Raw genomic sequence first — 25,619 nt, 5'->3', positions numbered from 1 at the left:
GTTTCTCTGTGTCATTTTGACAGTGAAACTAGCCTACTCAATTATGCTTTTGGCCCTCATTGGTTCTACAGGCCGTGATCCTGCAAACTCTTAGGCACGTGCTTATCTTTACACAAATGGGTTGTCCAGTTTCAATGGGACTACTTACATGCACAAAGTTAAGTAAGCACACAAAATTATGCCTGTACCTGTTTGCAAGATTGTGGCTTGTTTGCAAGACGGTGATGGGAGTGGTTAAGACTAGAAAGACTTGGCTAGAAAGAGAGACAGAGACACATTTTCTGGTTCCTATGCAGTATCCCAATGCAGCTGATTTGAGGTTACCAGTGCTGCAGCGAAAATAGTTAATTTAGTAATCTGTTTTCTTTCTTTTGCATTTTAAATTTCCGATTTTGTAACCCCTAATTCTTTCTTCTTTCCCCACCCCCCCGCCCACAAAAACATCTAAATGTGTGCACTAAGCCACATTGGCATTGTCCCTTTTTACTCCAGCTTTATTTAATGCTGGTGAATTGGGAGTTTCCAGTGATGTCATATTTTGGCTTTCAAAGTTTTGTTTTTTTTTAAATAAAAAACATTTTGGTCAAATATTCCAACACATGAGATGTCACGAGATGCCAGTTTAATTACAAATTAAATATACAATATCTCATATACAAAATACATTCAGCATGCTGGCAAGTCCTTCATTAAGAAAACAAACGGAATGTGAGTGATACCTTTTGCAAACACAGAGATGTCATTAACGGTAGAAAGCATTACCGGCTCTCCCTGTCTACAAGATTTCCTATGGAATCTTTTAAGAACAGATTCCTGACAAAGTAAAAAGGGGCATGGGATTCCTTCCACAGACTGGAGGTGATAGGTGGTATCTATTTTATTCTTCTGATAGCACAATGGTAGCTATTACTATTTAGCAATTTCCTTAGCTAATGGGGTAGGAATTATGATGCGGAGACCAGATAATTTGTGCTCGGAGTCTTCTATGCCAATTTCACAATATGCTGCATCGTATGCAGGGTGCACTGTCCGTTCATAGTTACAAAGATCCCTCAGGAAGACGGACCAATGGCCTGATCAGAGCTTGGGGAATTAACTTGCAGGCCAGGTAGGTTTACTAGAGAGCGTGTGCCAGAGAAAGAAAAACAAGGCAAGATGGATGGAAACTGATGCCAGTCTGCAACTTCAGCTAGTCCCAATGACTGTACTGATGGGAAATTTCTCTCCCTGCTCTGCCTACTTTCTGTCCCACCAGTGAGAACTAACGGAAGGCCCACATGGGAGTTAGGAGCCGAAATGTTGTTCATGATCTGGGCCTAAATGATTATATTGGGTGTTGTGGGTGCTCAGCACCTCTCGGGATCAGGCAGCTGTGACTATGAATTCACACATTCACACTGCCACTCGCACGCCTGGTGCAGCTTTCCAGAGTGGTCATCTAAACTGTACTGCTAATTATAGCATGCCAGTGTAGGATTAGGACATTATGAAGGGACTCATATGGGAAAATTGGTCTGCATCATTGCTGCCCCACACCTAGCACAGTCATTGACACCAGTACAAAATGGGTATGAATCTACATAAGGCACTTATATGTGCAGATACACCCCATTACCATAGTAAGCACTTCACAACACCCTGTGAGGCAAGGAAGTGCTGTTTACCCCATTTTGCAGTTGGGAAACGGAGGCACAGAAATGCTAAACAACTTGTCCGAGGTCACACAGAAAACCTCTGGCAGTGCAGGAGCTTGAATCCAGGTCTGCCACATCCTAGGCTAGCACCCTAACTATTAGCCAGACCATCTTTCCTCTCTAGCATACTAGTAGCCTTTTACATCCACAGTTCACTGGTGTAAATTCTCCTTTACACTGCCTTAGTGTAAATGAGAATTGGACCCAATGGCTCAGTTCTGCTAAAGAAATGGCCACAGACTTAGAAGGAATCTTCTGTTTCCATAGAAAAACAATTTTAAAAGTACCAAAAAATACAGCTGCAACCACTACCTCTCTCCTTTGTTATCTTCTCGCTGCATTTCTTTAAGAGATGGTGTGGTGTAGCAAAGCAGCAGGATGGACACACAAACAGAGAGACAGCTTGAGCTTGTTTACCCTTGACATTCACTTCTGATGTTTCAACACAAACCGGGGCTCTTGCATGCCTTCCTGGAGTAATTGCAGTCTAAGGCTGAGAATTTCTTTAAAAGGGTTTTGATAAGGTCTAATTTAGTCATCTCTTACAAGCCCTAAACCTTTAATTTTACTGAAAACAATAATAGAACTAGATTGTTGTTTTCTGCAGAATTAGAGGTTACTAGCTCTTTTTGGTGCAGTCAGTTATACATGCTCCTGTAATTACCACCGAAGCTTTGACTCCAACAAAAGCCAGTTTCATTCATTTTTCTCAGCTGCGTCCTCCTATTTTGTTTGCCAATATTGCACTGCAGAATTCTCTTCACCCAATTTACCTTGGCACTTACACTTAATTACAAAGGAGTGACCTGGAAGAGATTGGGTTAATGCCAACAAAAAGGTACATTATTTGTCAACAAACAGACCTAAAAGTGAAGCTACTTGAAGTTTTTATATGACTGTTGTCAGGCTTCAATTTACTTCTTCCAAATATTTTTTTAAATTTGTGTCTGACTGCCATGGTTACAAGGCAAGCTGTGTTTTAGACCCCTTTGCAGCCCCTCTTGAATGCACCCCACAGGCATCTCTTCCTGCATCTCTCTCAGGGAAAAAAACCCCACAGCTCAACCACATTTGGACTGGATCTGTGGGTTGCAGCCCCACTGTAACACAACAGGCCCAAAGGTATTTGAAATCTGCAAGAAAACTTCTCTCTGGGAGCCTGTGACCCACTGGGGTTGACATGATCCCAAAACAACTTCAAAACAAACGTATTGTTTATTCACCCAGAGATATATAAAAAGCAGAGAAATAGTCAAAACAACAAATGTTTATGCTCATAGGTTCTCACCTACACTTTATCCCTTCCTTGTAAGTTTCTGATAAATTCCATTCAGCCCAGACCCCTTACTTTTGGGCTGGGAAAGACACACTGCTCTGCCACATTCTTTCGTTATGGTGTGTCTAAACTGCTTTGTCAACCTGGGTGATTGGCAACCGGGTCTGAGCACCTAGGTTAGCCGAGCCCAGGTGAGAGCATCCCCGCTGCAAAGCTCTACCCAGGTTACTGTGTCCTCTCTGTTTCCGCACTCACCCAAGTGCATCTGGGAGCATTTCCTGTTGTTCTTTGTGCTCAGATACTTTAGGATATTTTCCAGGTCAGTTGTGGGAGAACTTATCTGTCCGTCAGTGGAAATCATGGGATGGCATGGGAGCACTATCAGCACTCAAGAGATTTTGCCCGCAACCTCATTGCAAAATGGATAGCTTACAGCCTGAGTTAAGACGGAGACTGGGTTCTAACCCTCACTCCCATCTTGGTAAACTAGCTTGGTCTTAAAGCACTTCCTAGGCTGGGTCAGAGGTTTGTCTGTGTGGATGGTAGGTGGGCTTTTGCCAATACCTGGGAAAGAACCCAGATTAACTGTGCAGTGAAGATGAACCCTCTGTCAGAGACTCACCTCCAACAGCTGCTGCCAATTCCCCACTCCTTCCTCTCTAAGCAGGAGCCTTAAACTGCTTAGTGTCCCTTTGATCTTAGGCTGTGACCTTGGAAAAATAAGCCTCTTAACCTGGCTACAAACAGGCAGGTAGATATTTCCCCCATTGTTTTCCTAAGGATACATGATACTTTGTATTTTATCTCATTATTTCATTTCCTGTTTGTTTACCCCTAACATCCTCCTTTGATTTAACTCCATGCAGACGGGCAGAATAGCGTCAAGCAATTAAACTGAGGTAAATATGACATTTTAAACACAGTACAGCTATCTCCTTCATTCGCCACATTGACTCACAGTTCTCAGCATGTCGAGTGGAAGACAGAGTCAGGGACCACATGACAAGCACATTTAGTCACTCACTGCAGACTTCATAAGCTTGGTCTACACTAGAGAGTTAGGTCAATGTAAAGTAGCTTACATTGACCTAATTATGTCAGTGTCTTCACTACAGCCTTGCTTCCACCCATGTAAGTGCCCTACTACACTGACATCATAACTCCACCCCCACGAGAGGCGTAGGGCTTATGTTGGTGTAGTTAGGGCAACGCAGTGTGTGCATAGACCAGGGGTCGGCAACCTTTCAGAAATGGTGTGCCGAATCTTCATTTATTCACTCTAATTTAAGGTTTCGTGTGCCAGTCATACATTCTAACATTTTTAGAAGGTCTCTCTCTATATAGTATATTATATAACTAAACTATTGTATGTGAAGTAAACAAGGTTTTTAAAATGTTTAAGAGGCTTCATTTAAAATTAAATTAAAATGCAGATCTTATCAGTTTAGTACAGTGGTTCTTAACCTGTGGTACGTGCCCCCCTGGAGGTCCGAGATGCCCTTTCTGGGGGTACAAGACAGGCGAGATTTTTTTAGAAGGTAAATCATTGAAAACACAAATTAAGCACAGGCACCTAAATACAACTACTTTGTTTCATTAAACCTATGTATTTATTAACATTATACATTTTTTTACCGATTACTGTAATATACGAAGTTTTTAAGTTTTCAAGTTTTTAAGCTAATTGTAGTGTAATTTTCGATAAGGGCTGCAGAGTGCTGGGCCCAGGCCAGGAGCAGAGCCCTGGACTGGCTGCCGGTACCCCAAGCCGGCAGAAGGGCTGAGCAGGGCCGGAGGCCCGGACACCGGTTGGAACCCCAGACCAGAAGCGAGGTGAGCGGGGCAGGTGGCTGGTATCCCAGGCCAGCAGCAGGCTTAGCGGGGCTGATGGCCGGGACCCCGGCTGGCAAGGGGCCGGTGGCTGGAACCCCAGACCACCAGTGGGCTGAGCTAGGTGGTGGACAGAACCCCAGACCGGCAGCGGCTCACCAGCTGCTGGTCTGGGTTCTGCCGGCTCTTGCCAGCCGGGGTCCTGGCCGCCAGCCCCGCTCAGCCTGCTGCCGGTCGGGGGTTCCGTTCACCAAGGCCGGCAGCAGGCTGAGCGGGGCTGGCAGCCGGGACCCCGGCTGGCAGCAGCGTGCCAGTAAAAATCAGCTTGCATGCCACAGGTTGCCGACCCCTGGTATAGACACTGCATTAGTTACATTGGGTGTCACTGCATTAGTTACACTGTCATTCTTATCAATTTCATGGCTCCATGCTGGAACCGTGACATTGACAAGAAAGTCGGGATGTCATCAGGGTGGGTGGGGGGCTCCAGCTAGAGCCCCGCTGCCCCCGGGCTCCCTGCTCCCAGCCAGGCTGTGCCCGCCCTGCTCCTCACTCAGAGCCTGGCTGCCTCCCAGGCTCCCAGCCAGGCTGTGCTGGCCCTGCTCCCCACTCGGCGCCTGGCTGCCTCCCGGGCTCCCCGCTCCCAGCCAGGCTGTACCCACCCAGCTTCCAGCTCCTCACTGCCACCGGAGCTGCTGCCTGGAGGCTCCCCACAGAGAGCCCTGGTACTGCCCAGAGGCTCCTGGCTCCCTCTCCCCACTGCTGGGAACCTTCCAACCCCCCCCCCCCCCCCCGCAGGATCTCAGCTCCCCACCACCCACCTGGTTTTACTAATATACGGGGGGGGGGTAATCGAGAGAGAGACCGACCGACCAGCCAAAGACATGCCCCTGCTCCTCAGCTCTGCATGTTCAATAACCATTTAGTCAAGAGAAGTTCCTACCATCTATCCATATATTTTTCTGTGCTTTGCATCATTGTTTGCTTTATATACACTACAGCATGTTGTTTACTCCTAGTCTGCAGCTATGAAACCTTTGTAGAGCTTACCATCTTCTTCACAAATCAGTCCACATAAGCAACGCACTTGGGAGAATTCACTCACTGGAAACCTGTGAGTGCTGGCAGGGTGCAAGGCAAGAGAGGAAGAAGATATAGCGGGAACTCCCTGAGCTGATACATCACTCCTGAAATCAAACACGTTTTCCTAAGTACATAAAGACCGTGATTTCCCAATTCCATCTCATGACCCACTAAACACCACGTTTACTCCAGTGATAAAAAGAGGCTTCAAATCATGCAATTAAAATGCCGGAGCTGCCCGTTTTCATTTATCAAAGTATCTGTTTTAACATCTCCCAGTTTTCTTTGTAGTTTACAACCAGTTAGCACTTAGCTTTCAGCCTGTGTCATTACTGCAGGCTGGTAATGGTTGTAAAATTGTTGCTTAAGTGTTGTATAAAAAGGATCAGCTGGCTGGTGAAAAACAAGTGGTACAGCATGAGTGCCGCTAAATGCCCCGGTACAATGTCAACCCAGCATTGGGTCTGAAACACCAAGGGGAAATTTAAAAAAAAAATTAAAAAAAAAAAAAAAGAGAGAGAGAGAGAGAATTCACTCTCCAGTAAAAGGAGATCAAAGACATGTTGTGCTTATGGCAGATATTCTGACTCTGACTCTGGCCAGGACTGTCCTGTCTGTGACCCCTGAAGGGATTCTGCCTGCAACACGCTGACATCATGCTACTGCTCGCTCTCCTCCCCCTGAAAAAAACCCACCAAAACATTTCTGAAAAAAGAGGTTTCAAATCTGTGAAATTGATTCTGGTCTTTGATTACTGCAGGTGCTCAAGGGAAAGACGTGTAGAAAACTTTCCCAGGAAAGGAAGCTACACTCACTATGTATGGAGTGCTTGTTAGCTGATGTGCTTCCACGAGCTATCGCCTCATTTGGGGCGTCTGTTACAGTGCAATGGACAAATGTGTGTCAGAGTGGGTGGGGTGGGGGGTCGATTTTCAAAAGCACAAGGTACCCGACTCCCACTGACTTTCGGTGGGTGCCTAGTTTCCCTTGGTGTCTTTGGAAGAGTGATGGGTTGCAGGTTCCTTTAAAGTCTCTAAACACACAGTAAGGTTTCTCAAAAGTCTTGTGAAACCATCCTTGGGTATTCATAACCATTTAATAAAGGACTCAAGGGGTCTGGTTTTTTGTCTGTTGTACTTTTTATCGCTCAGATAGTTCCAGGATATAGTACTGAACTGTCCAAAGCAGTATCTGACTCCAAGAGAGGAGTTCCCCTCCTTTCTAGTGACAGCTGGAGGCACATGGGTGAGAGGCCTTTACCAGTCCATTCAGGTTTTTAAGGCCCAGCAGTCTGAATGGCTGGTTAGCCAAGCCAGCGGATGATAGCAGTTTGAGTGGTCCATTGGAAGCACCCAACAGGCTAGACGTGAATGGGGACAGGGTGGGGGGTTTGACCCAGCTAAAAGGAAGGGCTGGGTTAGTAAACTGAAGGCTTTGGATAGTCGCAGCTGAGAGTGGAGGAAAGTAGCAACTTGAGCCAGCAGTTAAATGCCCCCCCGGAAGCCACCTTGAGAGCATTCGGGGTCTAACACGTGCCAAGTGACATACTAAATGACCTACTGCAGGATGGTGGCTGTGGCGGAGTTGCTGATACTAGCCTTTTTTTCCCTTTCAAATAGTATCATTTCTTGCTCAAGCCCTGAACGATACTAGAGATGGAAAAGCCCTAGCTACTCTATTCCCCCCCACTAAAGCAGGGTGACTCTTACTATAGGTTTGTTTTGTTTTTTTTTGGGGGGGGTGCTCTATTAAGTCTACATTTTAAGAGGCGGTGCGATCTGGAGTAGCAAATCTCAGACTTTGGCCCCTGGGCCATCAAGTGTTCAGCAGAGCCCTTCTAGGTATAATGCTAATTAAACAGCTTGTGTCTTTACATCAGAACCACTTAATCAGAAAGTGCTTCTCTAGTTGGACTTTTTTTTATTTTACAGTAACGGAGCTGAGACCACACCGTCAAGCCAGACCTCTGGATAAGAAGAAACCTAGCAAACAATTGAATAGTGTTGAGATGGGAAAGAACCTCAAAAAGAGAGTGCCAGACAGACAGCGTAGGTGGGTCAGGGACAAAGCCAACTGAAAGGTTCACAGTGAAATCAGAAACAAGAGGAAGAGTGAGATGGGTTGCAGGTTCCTTTAAACCCTCTAAACACACACTAAGGTTTCTCAAAAGTCTCATAAACCCATCCTTGGGATGGAGGGAACTTCTCTATCTGCTTTAAGGTGCTGCTCCTAATAGTTAAAGCCTTCAAAGGACTAGGGCCTACCTATGTATAGGACCACCTGTTCCCTCACCATAACTGCTAGGGGTGAGTCTCTCTGAATCTGGGATATTCCCAATGGGCGGCTGTCTACCACAGAAGGCGTCGGAGTATAGCCATCTTTGAAGACCTCTCTCTTTGCACAAGCCTTTTCCTAATATTGTTGGTAGCAGACTACACTGGCTATATTTTTGCCATAGGCAGAACTGATCAAGTTATCCAGTGCAAATCAATAATGCAATGAGAAGTGGTTGGAAAGTGTGTTGTTCTCTTGGTATTTGTACTTTTAATTACATGTATAACATTTAAACCATACAGTGATGGGAACTTTATACATTCTTAAAGGACAAATTCTGCCTGATTTACCCCCCCATGGTTTTGCTTGCGTGGGGCTAATTCAGAGCAGAACATGGTCTTCACACAGATGTATGCCTTCGCATAGAAATCATGCAAAACCATGCAAAAAAAAACCTCTTCCAGGTAGAGCACCACCATTTTCAGTGAGTTTCACATTGAGACTTATTTGAATTTAAAGACAGACCTTAAGAAGCACAAAAGCTGTGTGGGTCAGGATAGATGCAGGATAGATGAGCCTCTGAGAAGTGAAATCCCCAAGGAGAGGATTTTCTTATTAGGAACTACCTTCATATTTGAGGGTCTTTCCATAGGAGTGCAGGGTTGCCTCCATGCAGCACCCCTTTGAACAAATAAAACTGGAATGTCCCTGCAGCACTTCTGAAAACCAGGCCAGTTTTTGGGCAGAGCCTTAATAAGGATCAAGGAGCCTAATGTTAGGAACCCAGGTTGGAAAGTTTTGGCCTTTAATTTTAAATCTGCTTTGGCTCAGTAAAAATAGTAGGATTTGGCCTTCAGGACTGAGTTGGCTTTTTCAGAGCTGATTTCCCGCCCCTAGGATATTTCATGTACAAATCAGCGTTGCCAGTTGTTTTCAGAGAAGATGCCACAACGTTTCTCCAGGTTACACTAATAGCTTTGTTGATTGAAAATCCACAGCAGAAGAGAATCGGGAATCCCTTGTAGATACTGATGGAGTTAGAACAATTTATGGAGAGTGGTCTAGCACAACATAAGCTATTTAAAGCTGTATAATATACCCACAAACTCTTATTAAGATCTGTGGTTTTCAGCCCTGTGAGACAGAAACCAGCTATCATTATGCACCACCACGAAAGCAGATTAAAATTAAATCAATCTGTTTATCTATGGGCTTGCAATGCAGCTTTCTCAAAACCTAACATATTCTCTATCTAATTAACATTTCAGGAGGAAAAACCATTCCGCCCAGACACTTGAACAACCCCATTCAAATTGGGATATTAGAAAAAATAAGTCCCAAGAGGTTTTATAATCAAATGTAATTAGTAAAAGGGCACCAGACCTATTTAGGCCTCAGAAAATGAACTGTGCATGCCATGAGTTAAATAAAACAGATGTCTTTGGAATACAGGTCTCTTGAGTTGGGCAAAAACTGTCTGTCTTACTTGTGGTTCTGTGTTTGCATGTGTTTGGGGGCTTAGATTTTATTTTTGTGTGTTCAGTCAGAAAATTAATATGAAAAGCATGTTTTGCAAGATGAAAATTAGACTAAAACCCACACATCCCTAGAGGATTAAAAGTCATACGATTCAAAACAGAGGTAAATATCATGAGGTTTGCTACTCTGACTTCCATCCACTTAGTAGATAAACCTTTACAAACTTGGCCCCAGTTCTCAGTAGGAATTGAGGGTTCTCAGAACCTTGCAGGACTAGGACCTGCAGTTTCCCATTGTTAATAAATGTTTGCCCTGATGAACAAGTGTGTTGCTTTATGATGTTGTGATGTAATCTCAGGACATATTGCCATGCTGCAGTGTCGCTGCATCATGGCATGATATACCAAGACAAGATAATGATACAACATCACTGTGTCCCAAAACTGTTTTCATGAACCTTAAAAGGTTCTGAAAATCTACATAAGGTGCTCCTGATGGTGGCAACCCTATTGCTAATATGCTATTTAAGTAAACATCTATTCTATAAGGCTACTCCAGGTGGTTGTATGGAAACTGACATTATCTCCACATTTAAACAGGTTTGATCCCTCTACTCTCAATCCACACACAATGTGTTACTATCCAAAACTCGCCCGGGTTCTAGGGTTTTCCTTTATTCTTCATTAACAACAAATGTGAGCCTTAATCTGAGCTGCCTTCTGAACTGGCTGTACCAAGGGCTTTTCCTTGCAGCACGCCTTGTCTCTTTCCCAAGCTTTCCTTTGTCTTAGCAAAGCTCTCAACTTCTTACACTCCTGAGCTAGAGCTAATGAGACCAATGTGATCTAACTGTGTGAGTCATGAGAATAGCTCTGCATCCCCATCAGGGTCCTGGCAGCTGACTGACATGCAGGGACACCAGATATGAGGGGGAAAGGCAGGAAACTGTTTTGCTTCTGCTGTCTCACTGCATAGCAATAAGGCTGTTGGTAGCATTCTCCTGCTGCCTTCATGATGTTAACTGTACTTGATGCAAGCTGGGTTGCAGAGCAGTGAGGAACAGGAAAATAGCAGCATTATACCTACAAGTGTCACATTATAGACATAGCTGCTACAAGCAAGCAAAACCTCATTCCTGGAATTAGCTAAGACATTGCTATTAGCAGTGATGGTGTTATAAACTAGGAACACTCTAATGAGGCTTTATTGCATTAAAGGACAAAACCATGACCCTGCCAATAGCCATGTATCAGCTGGAATTATGAGGCAAGCACTCAGGTGGTTTCAGAGAAGTGACTGTCTTTGTGCTGTTGGTAGTTAGGGGACACGCTGCAGAGGAAATTGATCTTCTGTTTGTCCAAAGGCCATTCACAAATGCAATACCAGTAATGGTGACTCACTCTCACCTGTCACATCTGCATGCCACTTTTTCCAACCAGCAGCCAATAATTGGACAATTCAGCGTGACAGCAAAATATGTGAGTGTTCAAAGGAATGGAGGAGTGTGTTTATTTATAAAAATGGGAGCTGCAGATGAACAGGGCTGGCCTACTGGTCTAGATGAAGTTAGGGACCCTGTGGTTTGCTTCTGACTACAGCCAAAAAGAGATTTAAAAATATATGTGTATGCAAAAATATGATGCAAATTCTTAACTAGTTTTTTTGCTAAGGTTGTTGTAAAAGAAAAAAGTGGAATAGCTGCAAAAGCTGTTTACCAGCCTGTGTAGCAAACTCATTCAGCCTATAGCTACTTGGAATTTTAAATAAAATCCAGTTCAGATTTAGGAATGGTTGGGAATAACAGCAATACCTCAAACTGCACTTTCATGAATAGATCTCAAAGCACTTTACAACAAACAAACCAATGCACACTGTGGACTGCGCAGTGAGTGCATGGTGAAGTGTCATTAGCTCTATTTTACAGATGGGGAAACTGAAGCCAAGACAGCTGAAGTGACTAGCCCAAGATCTCATAACAAGCCAGTGGCAGAGTTGGCCCCCTGAGTCCCAGTCCAGTGCACTGTCCCCTGGGACACACCTCCTCCAAAGGCATTACATAATTATCTGGGTCAGAGGCTTCTGCTCAAGGTTGCATTTACCATGGGAAATCAGGTAGAGACACTGCCTTTAATTGTCAGCATTTAGCAGATTTCCTCTTACTGACTTAACTCTTATTGACAGGCTCTCCACTCACTGCCCAGCTCTCCACTCCTAAAATCTGTGTTGCAGCTAGTTTGTTTGGTGTTTGGTTTTCTTGCTTTTTTTTTTTAAACCAGTCCCCATCTCAGCAGACCCTGCCTTCCCTTGATCTGAATGAACGGACTGCACACAGACTGCTACTAAAAAGACAGCAAGAGGTTGAAGACCCAGGCTACAATAACAGCAACAACATTTTGCATTATATAGCACCTTTTATCTCAAAGAACCCCAGGACACTTTATAAAAATTCTAATACATTTGCTAATGTGTGCAACTCTGCTCTCTACTGGATGGAATCAGAAATGCTCAATTATGGGTCATAGGCCTAAAAGTCCTTCAGTTAATGGTGTAGCTCAAGTGACAGGGGCCAGTGCTTTGGGAGCTGAAGAAGGTGAAATCTATCCCTGTTGTCTAGCACAGTGGACATCTCTGAAATTCATATATGGCCGCAGTCACACTCTTGACATACAGATCAGTGTGGTGAGGGGATATAAAAAACTGCTTTACTAAGAAGCTTAATTTAAATTTCAGCAGGCTAATCCTGTGCTATTCCAGGTTTTCATCCACAACTCCTTACAGGGTATGGAACGATGACACGCTCAACGAATGAAACAGAAGTGTGACCTCAACAGAAGAAACTTAGACTGATCACTGAAAATGGGTCAGCACTGTTCCCTAGCAACTTCTGAGCACTGCAGATAATAAAGCATTTTGTGGGCAGTGCATACACCACGCATACCTATACAAGAATCCCTTCGCCCACCACTGAAATGCAGCCACCTCTAGGGAGGAATACAGCAGCTGTTTAACAGAGAGAAGCAACATTACACTTTAGCTAATGCCAAAAAGTGAGGAAGAATACTGTATCCAGTTGAAACAACATTTCCATTAACCTTTTACTTCCAATGGGCCCTTATCTCCTATATTTGTCTTCTATTCAACAAGAAGTATGTGAGATGCTCAGGCTAGACACAGCATAAGGAAGAAGAAGAAACACAACTTAATCCTTGCAGCAAATACAAAGCCCGATTCTGCAAATCCTTACTCACATTGAGTAGTTTATTGGATTTACATGAAGCCACTTGAAGGCTTTCAGCATCAAGACCGTAGTACTGAAAATGTGAAACCAAGTATGCAGAACATAGATTCCAGAGTGGAGAAGAAAAAACAGCTGGATCACTCCAAAAGATTTTGATGATCATACAGCAGGTATTCACTTAGCAATTCCAATAGGAATTGTTGTCCTATATATAGTATATGCGATATATATATTTAGTCAAGTACTTTACCATCCCTTCTGTCATCTATTCTAGTAGTCCCAAAAGCAACATTGCCTAACTAACATCAGGAAGGAGTTCTGCCATAGGCCAACCCTAACAGCTCAATGCAGCCACTGATGCAGAAGGGAGTGCAATTAATGAATACAATAATGACACAGTCCAACTTTATTCTCTGTTCCTAATCTACGGTACAAACTGGAAGAGGAAGAAAAGTCACCTGGCGTGTCCTGTATCTACCCACAGCACTTAACGTCAGTGCCTGTCAGAGCAGAGTTAAAAGAGCTACAAGAACTGGCTAAAGTGGTCCAGGGAAGCAGGAATGCAGCTATAACTTGAAATTATATAAAATCTTGGTTGTTGATTGCTTCCCAGGTTAAAACCATCTTGCAGGGACAAAAAGGTAGCTGGTAATTTTCTCCATATATAAAAATCCCGAAGAGAAACAATATTAATAATTGCATCCTCCTCTCATTTCCTCTCAAAATTTCATGCAAGGGTCCTTGGACTATCTCATCCTATTTGTGCATTTCAATCTCTGAAAGAGAATTGAGAATGAGAGCTAAATGTCTCTCATCACAGCATAAAATAATCCAGTATATTAGACTATATTACCTGATCTGCTGATGAACCCAATGTGAACTTACAATGCATGTTAATAGCACAGGAATCAGTGTGGGAATTTGTCACACGTGGCTTAGCAGTGCCCACATATTAGATGTAAGTGGTCAAATGTTATAAATTTCATAAAACATAGTATGGAATCATAAGCTATTGAATGAGCCAGAATCATATTGGCTATATGATTTTTCTTTGGTACATGGGACTACAAAGTCTTTTTAATAAATGGACTGCAAAGAGAGATTGGTTCTGCAGAGAGATTGATCTTTAAAAACTGCAAAAGCTCTTTTGTGCCACTGTTAAAAGCTCAGCGTGCTGACATGACAGAAATTGCTTCATATGAAGATATTATTTCTAAGATTAATGGCAATACCGGTGACTTCTTCCTCTTATCTAAAGGAAAATACATATGCGTTAGTAGTAGGTGCATGAGATCACTAAGGAGGTTTAGGGTGATCAGGAGTAGGAACCCAGTGCTTTGCTTTTCTAAAGAACTTTGTTTCTCGCTTGTCTATAGTTTGTTGTTATTCTTTTTTGTTGTTTTTCTTAATTGTGGTTTAAAAAGAGACATTTCTGTTAAAAATTATGTTGATGTGACCAGTGAAAATTGTAGGTTGCTACAATGATAAAGAAGGTATTGTTAGCGTAGTTCGTATAGATTAATAGATTTTAAAGCCAAAAGGGACCACTTTGATCATCTAGTCTGGCCTCCTGCATAACACAGGCCATAGAACTCTCTCAAAACAATTCCTGTTTGACCTAGAACATCCAATCTTGATTTAAAAATGGTCAGTGATCAAGCTTTGGTAAATCGTTCCAATGATTAATTACTCAATGTTAAAAATGTACACCTTATTTCCAGTCTGAATTAGTCTAGCTTCTACTTCCAGCCATTGGAAACTGTGATACTTGTTTAACTTCTTGAAGCTACAGAAGGCACCAATGTGAGGTCTTTGTGACGGGGACCATGTTTTTGTTCTGTGTTTAGACAGTGCCTAACACAGTGGGGTCCTGGGCCTATAATTAGGGCTCACCGGCACGACTGCAATACAAATAAATAATAATAATAATAATTCATTATAATTTTGGGACACGGACATCAGCATCACAGATGACTGAAGGTTGCGGTTGCCTCTGAGATCTTGTGGGGAAGGAAGTACCCATAATTTCCAAACTGGTGAACTGAATGGTGAAAAAGGACATTGCATATCAGAACATTGCTCCATCAAGACTGGTAACTTGCCTTGAGCAGTGGCTAACTGCTAATATTGCGGCAAAAAGGGACCTTCCCTGCCCAACCTCAATAATGTACGTAGGCCCCAAATGTCAAAAGTAGCCACTGATTTTCAGTGCCTCAGTTTAGTTTACCCTGAAGTGAGACAGTGTACACCTGATTTCCCAAGGTGTTGAGTACATACGCCTCCCATTGACATCAGCTGGAAATGTGGCTGCCGGCACTTCTGAAAAAGTGTCTAAAGTAAGGCATCAAAAAATGGTGGCACTGAATATCAGTGACCACTTCTGACAATCTCAAGTTGCGGGAGGGAGGATGTTTGACACCAGTAGGCACTAGCTCCTGAGAAGGAAATCTTCAGACTAGAAGCTGCTGTGACAAAAAGCGTGGAGAAATAGTAGCCATATCATTTGGGCCCAAGACATTGAAACAGGTGAATTAGAAATGCCAGGGCATGACAGAACAAATGGAACAGTGTGGAGGTCAAGGTGCAAAAAAAGGGGTAATTGTGAAGGGGCCCCTCAGGGACAGAGGAGACCCAGAGACATAACCTAAACCATCGTCTGATTGGAAACTGAAATTGCTTTCGCCTCTTTCTTCAGTCTATATGAAATGTGAGTTGCAGATTGACGAATCCCCGTGCTCCTATTAGATGGCAAGGATTTTACAACATAGCGTAACGCTACTGTTCAGCATGGGACATCCATATGTTTGTACTAAGAAGGAAATTAATAGTCTGCCTAGGGATTCAATTATTGCTAAGATCCAGTAAAGCCCCAGCCGCTGCTGGATGTACATAGTTTGCCTTACATCTCCACCGATCAATTAACTCCGAGTGGCAGTATGGGACCAAGAATCATTTGGGTGGGTGGAGGAGGGCTTCGCTGTTGGTAGTGGGTGTTTTTGATACACACCGTATCAAAATCAATCTGTGCGCTTCTTTGGCACTGAGTTCTCTTCGCCAGCATGCAGCAATCCAGGTACTCCCACAGACATTACCTGGTACTGCAGATTGCTACGGGGCTAGCTTGTGACTTGGACTAAACACCCTTGTGGGGCAGTATGACAGAGTAAGAGCCACCCACTTCTTTTAGACACCTTGATCTGGGCACCTTCCTTCTTCACTGGCTAGCTGAGCCAGCATGGCATAATCTGTGACGAGTACAGGCCAGGTGCAGATTATTATTAAAGGAGCAGCACAGAACTCGCAGTCCCGAAGGACCGGTGGCTAAAGTGGCTGTAAGCCACCTGTCTACTCTTCTGATCCTGGGCTGCTCCAGGGGCCATCGCACTCCCCTGCATAATTTGGGCAGCCACGGGGGCCTGTCTAAATTACAGTTTCCCCACCAAAGGGACAGAAATCAGTAAGTGGCGTAAGACAGCAAGACAGTTCTGTTTCTTGTGCAGGCACATAAGCCAAGCCATAATGCACCCCTAAGGTATTCAAGTGAAATGGCTGGGTGAATGGAGGTTGGCACTAGGGTTGCCAATTTTGGTTGGGCATATTCCTGGAGGTTTCATCACACAACAGAATCTTTAATTAAAGATTCATCTTTCATTCTTGGAGACTTCAGGACAATCCTGGAGGGCTGGTAACTAGTTGGCACAATGCTGGCTTTTTGCTAGGGCACCGCAGTGGGTTAAGATTCCTGAGCTGTCAGGGGAAAAAAACCAACCAAACAACCCCCCAATCAGTCAAACGTTAACCTTTATTATATGGATTATTTGAAAGACTCTGCAACACAAACAGCCCCTCAGATTGTTCTGGGACACTGGGTCAGTGCTGCCTCTACAGGGAAGTGCCATCACCAATGGAATCACACCCCTTGCTGGGAGGTGTTCCATGGAGGTTTCCACTGCAAGCATTGAGCTGGCCCATTGTGGCTTAGCCTGTGCGATGAAGGTAGCATGTCTGCAAGCCACTAGAAGAAGGGAAAGTAAATTCTCTCGATCCACCCATCAGCTCAGGATGTGTTTGATGCCAATTGGCGTGCTGGAGGGAAAAGGCCCTCAAATGAATGGTGTGGAAAGCTTGTTCTTCCAGCTGCATCTCCCGCCCCCACCCCCCAACACACACATCTTGAGTCTGTTGCTCTGCACTGAAGGGTCCCATTTACACCTAAGCAAAGTGGGTGTAAAAAGTCACCCTTTCGAGTTGGAGGCATTTTGCATCCAATCAGCTGGGATGGAAGTGATGAACCAAGGTGCAGGGCGACGGGGAAATGTCGTCTGCTGCATTGGAATTAACAGCCCATCCGCACATTTCACACACAGGATCTCAGTACAAAGGTCCCTCTGAAGAATGGTTCCAAGCCCACAATAAAGGCAGCACTGCATGTGTCACACCCGGCCCCACTCTGATTTCTATAAGTGCCATTCACGCCAGGCAATTTGAGGCAGAGAGACTAATTAAGCAATTGCCCCTGCTGGCACAGGCCCTACTGTGAGAAAACGGACTGAAAGGGACTGCGAGCCAACATCAAGGTCGATTATTTCACAGCTGTGAACCCACCCAGGTAGGGGAGGAGGGGACATGATTTGTGAAATGGGTTTAGCTGGTTTCTTAACTATCCAAAATCATCCCTGATCGGTGCCTTCTGTGGTCAGAGGACAGCAGTGGCTGAAGGAGCAGTGGGTCTCTCATGCCTTGAGGTGCCTTCCCTGAGCAAGGTGGCATAGAAGCAGTGTGAAGGCAAGAAAGCCTCGGCTGCCCTAGCCCAGGCTGGACCTGCTGGTGAATAAACATGCCAATCCAGCCCTTCCTCCGTGGCCCCAGAGGATCTCTTGGCAAGGGACCCGATGTGAGGTATGGATGCTGAGGGGACCACCCAGGGGATGAATATTCCCTGGGAGTCACAAGACCTAGCGCTGTGTGAGCTCCGGGCATAACTGCATGCCTGAGACAGGAGAGTGGCGGTGTCTGAGTAGAGCTGGGGGGATCCCCTGCTAATTATCTCTCCTCTCCTCTCTCCGGCTGGAGACGGTAAGAGACTGAGTAGGCTGCTTCAGCCACCGGGCTACAGTAACTTCCACGGTGTGGGCGGGATCGTTCCTCCATACCGTTGGCTGAGGATCTACCCTGGCACAGCCCAGCTATCTGGCTGGGCACTGGGCTCTGGATTTGCAGCTGATAGACAATTTCAGCCCCCAGGGCTGTCAATCCAGCACCTTCCTACAGCACTAAAACCCACTTATAAGTTTCCTACTTAACACTACGGCTACGGATTTCCAATGTATTGCTGTTTACCTTCGAGTAAGAAAAAGCAGCCCATCACCTCTCCATGGTGCAAAGAATGTCACTCCGAGTGCGGGTGTGGAAATGGAAAAAGAAGCATAATATATTTTATTAAAAACCTCTTTCCTGTTGGCTGGAATATTGGCTGCAGATAACAGACTGATGAAAAATGTCTCTCTTTTCTGACACGTTGCTTTTCCTTCTCATATATGAAGCAAACTTATAAAAATAGATGCTGGGGAGTAAATATCTCAGTAATCCCAGTTGCAAGATCAGTCACAATTTGAGGATTATAGTCCACCAGGAGTTTATTAGATTCATGGGGAAACTTGTAATTCAACTGTATCTCATTGAGGTTAAAGCCGTCGTACGGTGCCATGGAATGCACTCCTTCTATCCATTTCGTAGCATTTGTGTGCGTGTCCTACCAGATATAATTCGCAGCAGTTGTGTGCGTGTCCTCTCAGGTGTAATTTGTAACACTGTTCAATTGCACAGTATCTGGTACTGTTTGCTTGAAATACTGAACAAGTCATTGGGAGGAGCTCCGTGATGCACAGGGGCCAGATTTTGAGATGAGAGCTCAGATTACCCACGGGTCAGTGTCCCTTTCTGTGCCCAATCCACAAAGGATGTGAATCTCTAGCCTTTGAGCTGGGTCTTTAGCTCAAAAGGTGGGGGTGCTTGCTTTTTGTTCTGCAGGTCCTGGTTCCATTCCTGACAGTGGTCAAGATGGCAGCCTTCCCACATGTACTCTTGGTTTGGCATGCAACATTTATCTTAGGAAACCATCCTCTCTAGGAGAGGTGGAAGATAACAATTCTAGAGGGAAGAATAGTCCTATAAACAGCCCCAAAGTTTGGCAAATATAATTCGGTTTCACTGAATAAACTACTTTCTCTCTCCAAAGGTATATGCATGGAGTCAAAGGGTTACTGCTGGAGGAGATATACTAAAATGATTCACAAAAATAAACGCAAACAATTTCATATGACAGCCCATTGTGAAGGTTAATTTGAAGAACTTCCCTCTAGGAGACTCTGTTTCTGACAGGACTGCCACTATACATATTCATGCATGTGCTGGAGCACTGTAGGATAGTACATTCATTAGCTTGCCCTACACCTGGCTCTAAACAAATGGACTGAACGAAAGAGCAGCCAAAAACGGCATCGGAGAGCATCAAATACAAGCAATACATTTAACACATTTTATCCATTGTAGCTGGTGTGCAATAACTATGGTATATAAAGTTAGAATGAATTATCTGGTGTCAAATGTTCATTAAGTTTGTCCTTGAGGAATCATAGAGCAGGGTCAATCTATGTTTAAAACTTACTGGAGCGAGGTTTAGAAAAGTGGGTCACTCTCTTTGCTGCTCAGCATAGTGACACATAAATGGAGGCATTACCATATCTGCAAGCAACCTAACAAGTCATCTGTTGTATAGACGGAAGAGCTAACAGCCTCCTCTCAAGCCTCCTTATAATTTGACTATGAGATGATCCGAAGTCCTGAGTTTTTTCAATGTGCTGATCAAGGGTTTGATTAAAAAAATAAATTAGAGAACCAAGGTGGACGAGGGAATATCTTTTATTGGACCAACTTCTGTTAGTGAAAGAGACAAGCTTTCTGGGTGGCTCAAAAGCCTTTTTTCCCCCCACCAACACAAGTTGGTCCAACAGCAGATATTACCCACCTTGGCTCTCTAATATCCTGTGACCAGAACAAACACTGGTGGCACAGGAATACACATTGTTATTTAGTTAAAAGTACAGCCTGTTAAATGAAGCAATAAAATAGAAATTTACAGTAAAAATCTCATTGAAACAATAAAAAAAAGTCTATTTAGTCTCACGACTTTGTAGAATTTACAGTATATGACCTTCATAATCTCTTTCAAAGTCACTGAGAGGCTATTCATTAGTTTAGTAAACTAACAGCATAGCTATATAGGACTTTCCATCTTCAAGCATTAATTAATTCTCACAACACTTCAGAGAAGTGGGTATTATTATCCCCATGTTACAGAAGAGGAAACATCAGTAAGAGTGTTGTTTTTTTAATGACTTGAACCCAAAGCTACAATGGAGTCAGTGGAAGACCTGAGAATTCAGAATTTTCTGGGTGGCAGCCCAATGCTCAGACCACTAGGTCATGCACTGTACATGGAATTTAAGGAGCTCTTCAGTGCCAACTCTCCAAATTGCTATCCCTGTGCAAACTGCCTGACTCGCCTCTGCACTGTCTGCTTGGAATGACACTGGCAATAAACTGGTTCAGAATTAATTCAAGCATGATATCGGAAATGTTCCTCTTGCTTTACATAATGTAAAATTATTTTGATACCAAACAAGCTCTGAGACTTCTTCCAAAGTTCAAAAGGGAAATTTCATTAAACCAGTGCACCGAGAGAGAAGGTTTATCAGCCTAAGGTGGGGGGCATAAAAGGTGGATTACCACCCTTTTGACTTACACAGGCAGAAATTGGCTACACTCCAGCTACTACTTTGCTGTTTAGTCGTGGCAAAATATTCCACTAATGGCATCTTAGTAAAGCAATTCTACTCCACGGGAACCGGATTACGAGGAGGTTTGCTGTGCTACCCTGATCCCATAAATTCCTCTTACTTTCTTCTTGGGAGAGAAAAAGAAAAGTTAGGACCAGGTGACTGTATGCCATGATATTCCAAATGTGTTAATATTACTGTGGCCAAAAAGTGGCATCGATTAGGTTGTTTATTGCCTCACTGAAATATACATCATATTTGGAAAAATGGCTGAAGATGGTTAACCTGCAGAGAAATGACTGTATCTGAGTTAAAAAGAAGAAGCCATTTACACTGCAAGTTAGACCTGTTTTAATTTCAAACTTGAAATTAGGTCAATAAAGTCTTGAAATTAGGAGACAATTATTGGTTTCAGAGTAGCAGCCGTGTTAGTCTGTATTCGCAAAAAGAAAAGGAGTACTTGTGGCACCTTACAGATTAGTCTCTAAGGTGCCACAAGTACTCCTTTTTTTTGAGACAACTATTGTGTCAGTAGATTACACAATACAAGTTACACACCTGCATATTAATGATTTTCTTGCTGCTAAAGAATATGAGAGGGACTCAGGGAATCTGGGTTATGTTCCTGGTTTCACCACAGACTTTTTCTGTGACCTTTGGCAAGTCACTTAATGATCGAACATGTCTACTCATTTTGGGCACCCAGATTTCACCAAGGGGAAAATCCTGGCCCCACTGAAGTCAATGACAAAATTCCCATTGCTTCAATGCAGACATGATTTCACCCTTTGATGTCTGATTTCTAGAGATGATCAACTCCCGAAGCTCTCATTGGCTTCAAGAGGTGCAGGTGCATAGCTCTTCTGACAATCTGGCCCTAGGTGTCTGAGGTTGGGCTCTCAAAACACTGAAGCAACCATGATGAAAATTTGAAAATGTAGCTTTGGAACTGTCCATTCTTCAGCTTCTCCATGGATAAAATACTTTTCTACCTCATGGGGATGTTGTGGGCCTTAATTTCTCATAACAGTAGAGCTGATAATAAATAATGTTATTACTTAGCATTCATACAGCACTTTTCATGTGCAAAGCACTTTAAAGACATTATCTAATTTATGCTCAAAACAGCCCCTCACTTGATGTCTGCAAAGGGCTTTGAGATGCTCAGATAGAAGGTGTCATGTAAAGTACAAAGTATTATTATTATTATTATTCATGCATTTGAGCACTAAGAGCTACCAGCCTCTCACAGATTTCCCTACAACAACATCCTACAATAGTAAGGCAACTTCTCTTTATTGTAATTTCACAAAGTACATCATAATATTTAACAATGCTGCACAACACGATACCCCAAAAGAAAGCCTTGATGGTCTGGCTTAATGGTTTAAGCCCTCTGAGTTCACTCAGTTGGAATAAAGGTTTCCTAGAGAACACAATGGAAACGGGTGTAATTTTGCTTATCAGGACAGGACAATGCTTTTTAAGGACAGCTGTCAAACGGATTTCCTTCTATCTGAACAATAATATACTTTCAAAAAAAGGGCTGGATGGATGAATATACTTGTTTGAAAGCTCTCAGATAAAAAATGACTGGAACAATAATCTAGGTTCTGCGGATTGTCCAATGAAAGTGTTTGCTCAATGCACCACGGTGGTCAAAAAAAGCAAACAGGATGCTAGGCTGTATTAAGAAAGGGCTAGAGAATAATAGTGAACATATTATTATCCCAATATTACTTAGATCGTGAGCTCATTGGAGCAGGAGCTGTCTTTTTGTTCTGTGTTTGTACAGTGCCTAGCACACTGGGGTTCATGCCTGGGGTCTTAGGCGCTACTACAATATAAATACAATAAAATAATAATAAATAACCTGGCAGCACACCCTCCCCTGGGCTATTGTGTTCATGTCTGGTCACCCTCTCTCTCTCTCTCTCTCTCTCAGAGGATATGAGCAGTTGTTTGCAAAGGCTTCCATCCATGTGAGCATAAATTAAAAAGATAGAACCTATATAGTTCAGAGAGGAGATGAATAGGAACTGACATGCCAAAGCTATATAAATTAATGAAAGATACAGAGAAGATCATTTGCGTGCTCCCGTTTACCCTCTCTTATAATAAATGAGCAAGGGGACATAGAATGGAATTAAAAGGCAGCAAATGTAAAATAGACAAAAAGAAAGTAGCCTCCCCCCCATACCCCCCCCAAAAGGATTAACCTGTGGAAATCAATGCCCTAACATTTTATTAAAGGAAAGAACTTAGCAGGATTTAAACAAAATAAAACATTCATATAAATAATATCTGCAATTCTACTAACAAAAATAAAGGATAAGGAATACAAACCCGGGCTCTTCAGGGCACAATCATTAACTGACTGGTGTTAGGCCAAAGCTTTCCTCATGGGCATGTTTTCACACCGCTGTCCATTATCAGAGTTTTATATACTCCCTCTGCAGAATCTGATACCAGCAACTATCAGGGATGGGACAATGGACCATTGGTGAGAACCAGTAGGGTAATTCCTATGTAGACAAATCCCCCTTTTTATAGCAAGTCTGACATTTTACTCAAAAGGAAGGAGAAAAGTGCAAGTGCCATGTATACTGTAACCAGGGAAAATATGGAAATGTAGGAAGAAAATGAAACATGTGCTAGACATGACCGGAGGAAGCGCCACACCTCCATCCAAACTGAATGAGGAAAATTATGGAGTGATTTAGAAAGCCTTAAGAACAAGGTGCTCCTCAGTCTGTGGATCCACTACATGATAACCCAGCAATTTATCCCCAACATCTTCTGCAACACCACAGGACATCACTGGTCAGTCATAGCACTGGACTTCCTGAAAAAAGATTTCTGATCATCAGTGTCCAAGACAAACAAACTTTCTTCAGAATGTAATATTTCCATAGCAATGTTAAATGGCCTCCTGGCCCCTTCAAGTCTATGAACAACAAACAGGAAGAGGGTTTATGGATTAAAACTGTCTGCCATGGACATTACTATGGAAAGTCCATTTAATGTTTTAAGTCACTACATCAGTACTCCATTAGCCAACCCACAGAACCGAAGTTGTGTTTCTAATTACTTTGGTTGGGGGTGGAGGGGCTTTCTCCTATTTTAAAAAAAAAGCTACATGATCAGTACTAATGGCTCAGCCCACGGGATTAACACTGCAGAAGACTCTGTTGCTTTAGGTCAATGTTGTAGAGGAGTATTCTTAACAAACATCTCAGGCCAGCTTCCTTCTGTAGAACAGGTCAGAAAATGTGAGGGTTTTGGTTTTTTGTTTTTGTTTGTTTTTTAAATGGAAAATGCCGTTTTCTTCACAATCAGATCATTTTGAAAAAAAGTGTCCATTTTGATTAAAATTCCCGCAAAAGTATTTCAAAAAAGGTTTGGGTTTTTTTTCTGAGAAAATGTTGAAATTTCATTTAGAGTTATTTTATTTTTCATTTTTGTACATTATTTCATGATGTCAGCAGTAGTAGCAGTGCATAGAATATGCTACTAGAATATGCACTCTACTGACAGACTATTTCAACTATTACATTATGTCACATAATATTTTATGTTTAAAACCATTACGGGCAGTGGCTGCCTAGTGCTGATTGACACATCTTACATTCTTTTCTAGATCAAAGTTCCTCCTGTTTATGTTGTAATAAAACAGTTTGAAACTTTGACATCTTGGCACAAACTGTTTCATGTCAAAGTGTCCCGTGGACAGGAAATTCCACGTTTCATCCAGCTCTACCTTTCTGTTGTATTATCAGTCCATATATCTCATCATTCCATCACCTAGATCACAGTAAATGATTTATACCCCATAATCCAGACCACTGATAAAATGAACCATGCAACAAACAAAGGCTCTGATCCTGCACACACTTATGAATACAAATATATATATATATTTTGCAAGTGACCCTGCATTCTGGACTCAATCTCATCTGCCCCTAAATAGTCCATAAGAACCAGAAACATTGGAATGAGACCATCTAGAGAAATTGCTGGCTAGTTACAAGATTTTCAGGGCTGATGGTTAACCTATCAGGGACATATCAGGCCGCACTCCAGGAGATTTCCGTTACCTGAGCAGCACAAAATGGTCCTAAAACTAGCAGGTCCAGACTCTGGAGGATATCCTAGGGGCATAGAACTATGGTAGCTGCTCCTATGCTACCCTCCATCCCTGTGGCCAGTACAGGTAACATGGCAGGAAAAAAAGGAGCCTGGCTGGGACAACTGTGCTCCACAGAGATCCCCACCTGTCAGAACAGCCTGGTGGGGCTCCTGGCAGCTGGTGCATGCTAGAGCGGCCCTGAAGCTGCTGTAGCTTGTAGCAGGGGAGGAGCCCAAATGCAGAGTTGCGCCAGGATCTGAGACGTGCAAAGGGACATCTTTGTGCAGCTCTTGCTCAGCTGCACTGAATACTCCTTGGCTGCAGCTGAGGAACTGGGACATGCTCCAAAGCCCACTGAAGTCACTGGGAATCTTTCCATGGGTTTCAGTGGACTTTGGTGCAGGCCTGTGAATTTATTTTTTTTAAAACCACTGATGACATAAGAATATATTGCAAAGCTATTTTAAGTCACATGACCTTGCCTTCCGCAGTGAGATTGTGTTTGGAAATCAAAGGTTATAATATACATATTTGCTCCTATTCTGCACATTCAATTATTTATTAAGTCTCTTTCACATTTCAAGATTCCTAGACAGATAGTTAAAAATATGTGAAATGATTTATTCAAGGTTGGAAGCACTTACAGAATCCATAATAAATCTCAAAATGAGACACATTTTTTTCAGAATATACACCAGCAGTTGCGACATCTATAAAAACTTCTGAACAATTTTTATAAATCTTTTCCAAAACAGATGTGCATAATTTCCCATGGAAA

General features: G+C 43.1%; 1 protein-coding gene across 1 annotated transcript in view; it reads right to left on the bottom strand.

Annotated features, from left to right (window-relative positions):
- The window catches only part of LOC125622983 (transmembrane protein 132D), a 396,779-nt gene that overhangs the window by 230,711 nt on the left and 140,449 nt on the right, over positions 1-25,619 (bottom strand). The gene's annotated exons all lie outside the window — the stretch shown is intronic.

The sequence above is a fragment of the Caretta caretta genome, chromosome 15, assembly GCF_965140235.1.
Source record: "Caretta caretta isolate rCarCar2 chromosome 15, rCarCar1.hap1, whole genome shotgun sequence".
NCBI classification, from domain to species: domain Eukaryota; kingdom Metazoa; phylum Chordata; order Testudines; family Cheloniidae; genus Caretta; species Caretta caretta.
This window is presented reverse-complemented; position numbering and strand designations above follow the sequence as displayed.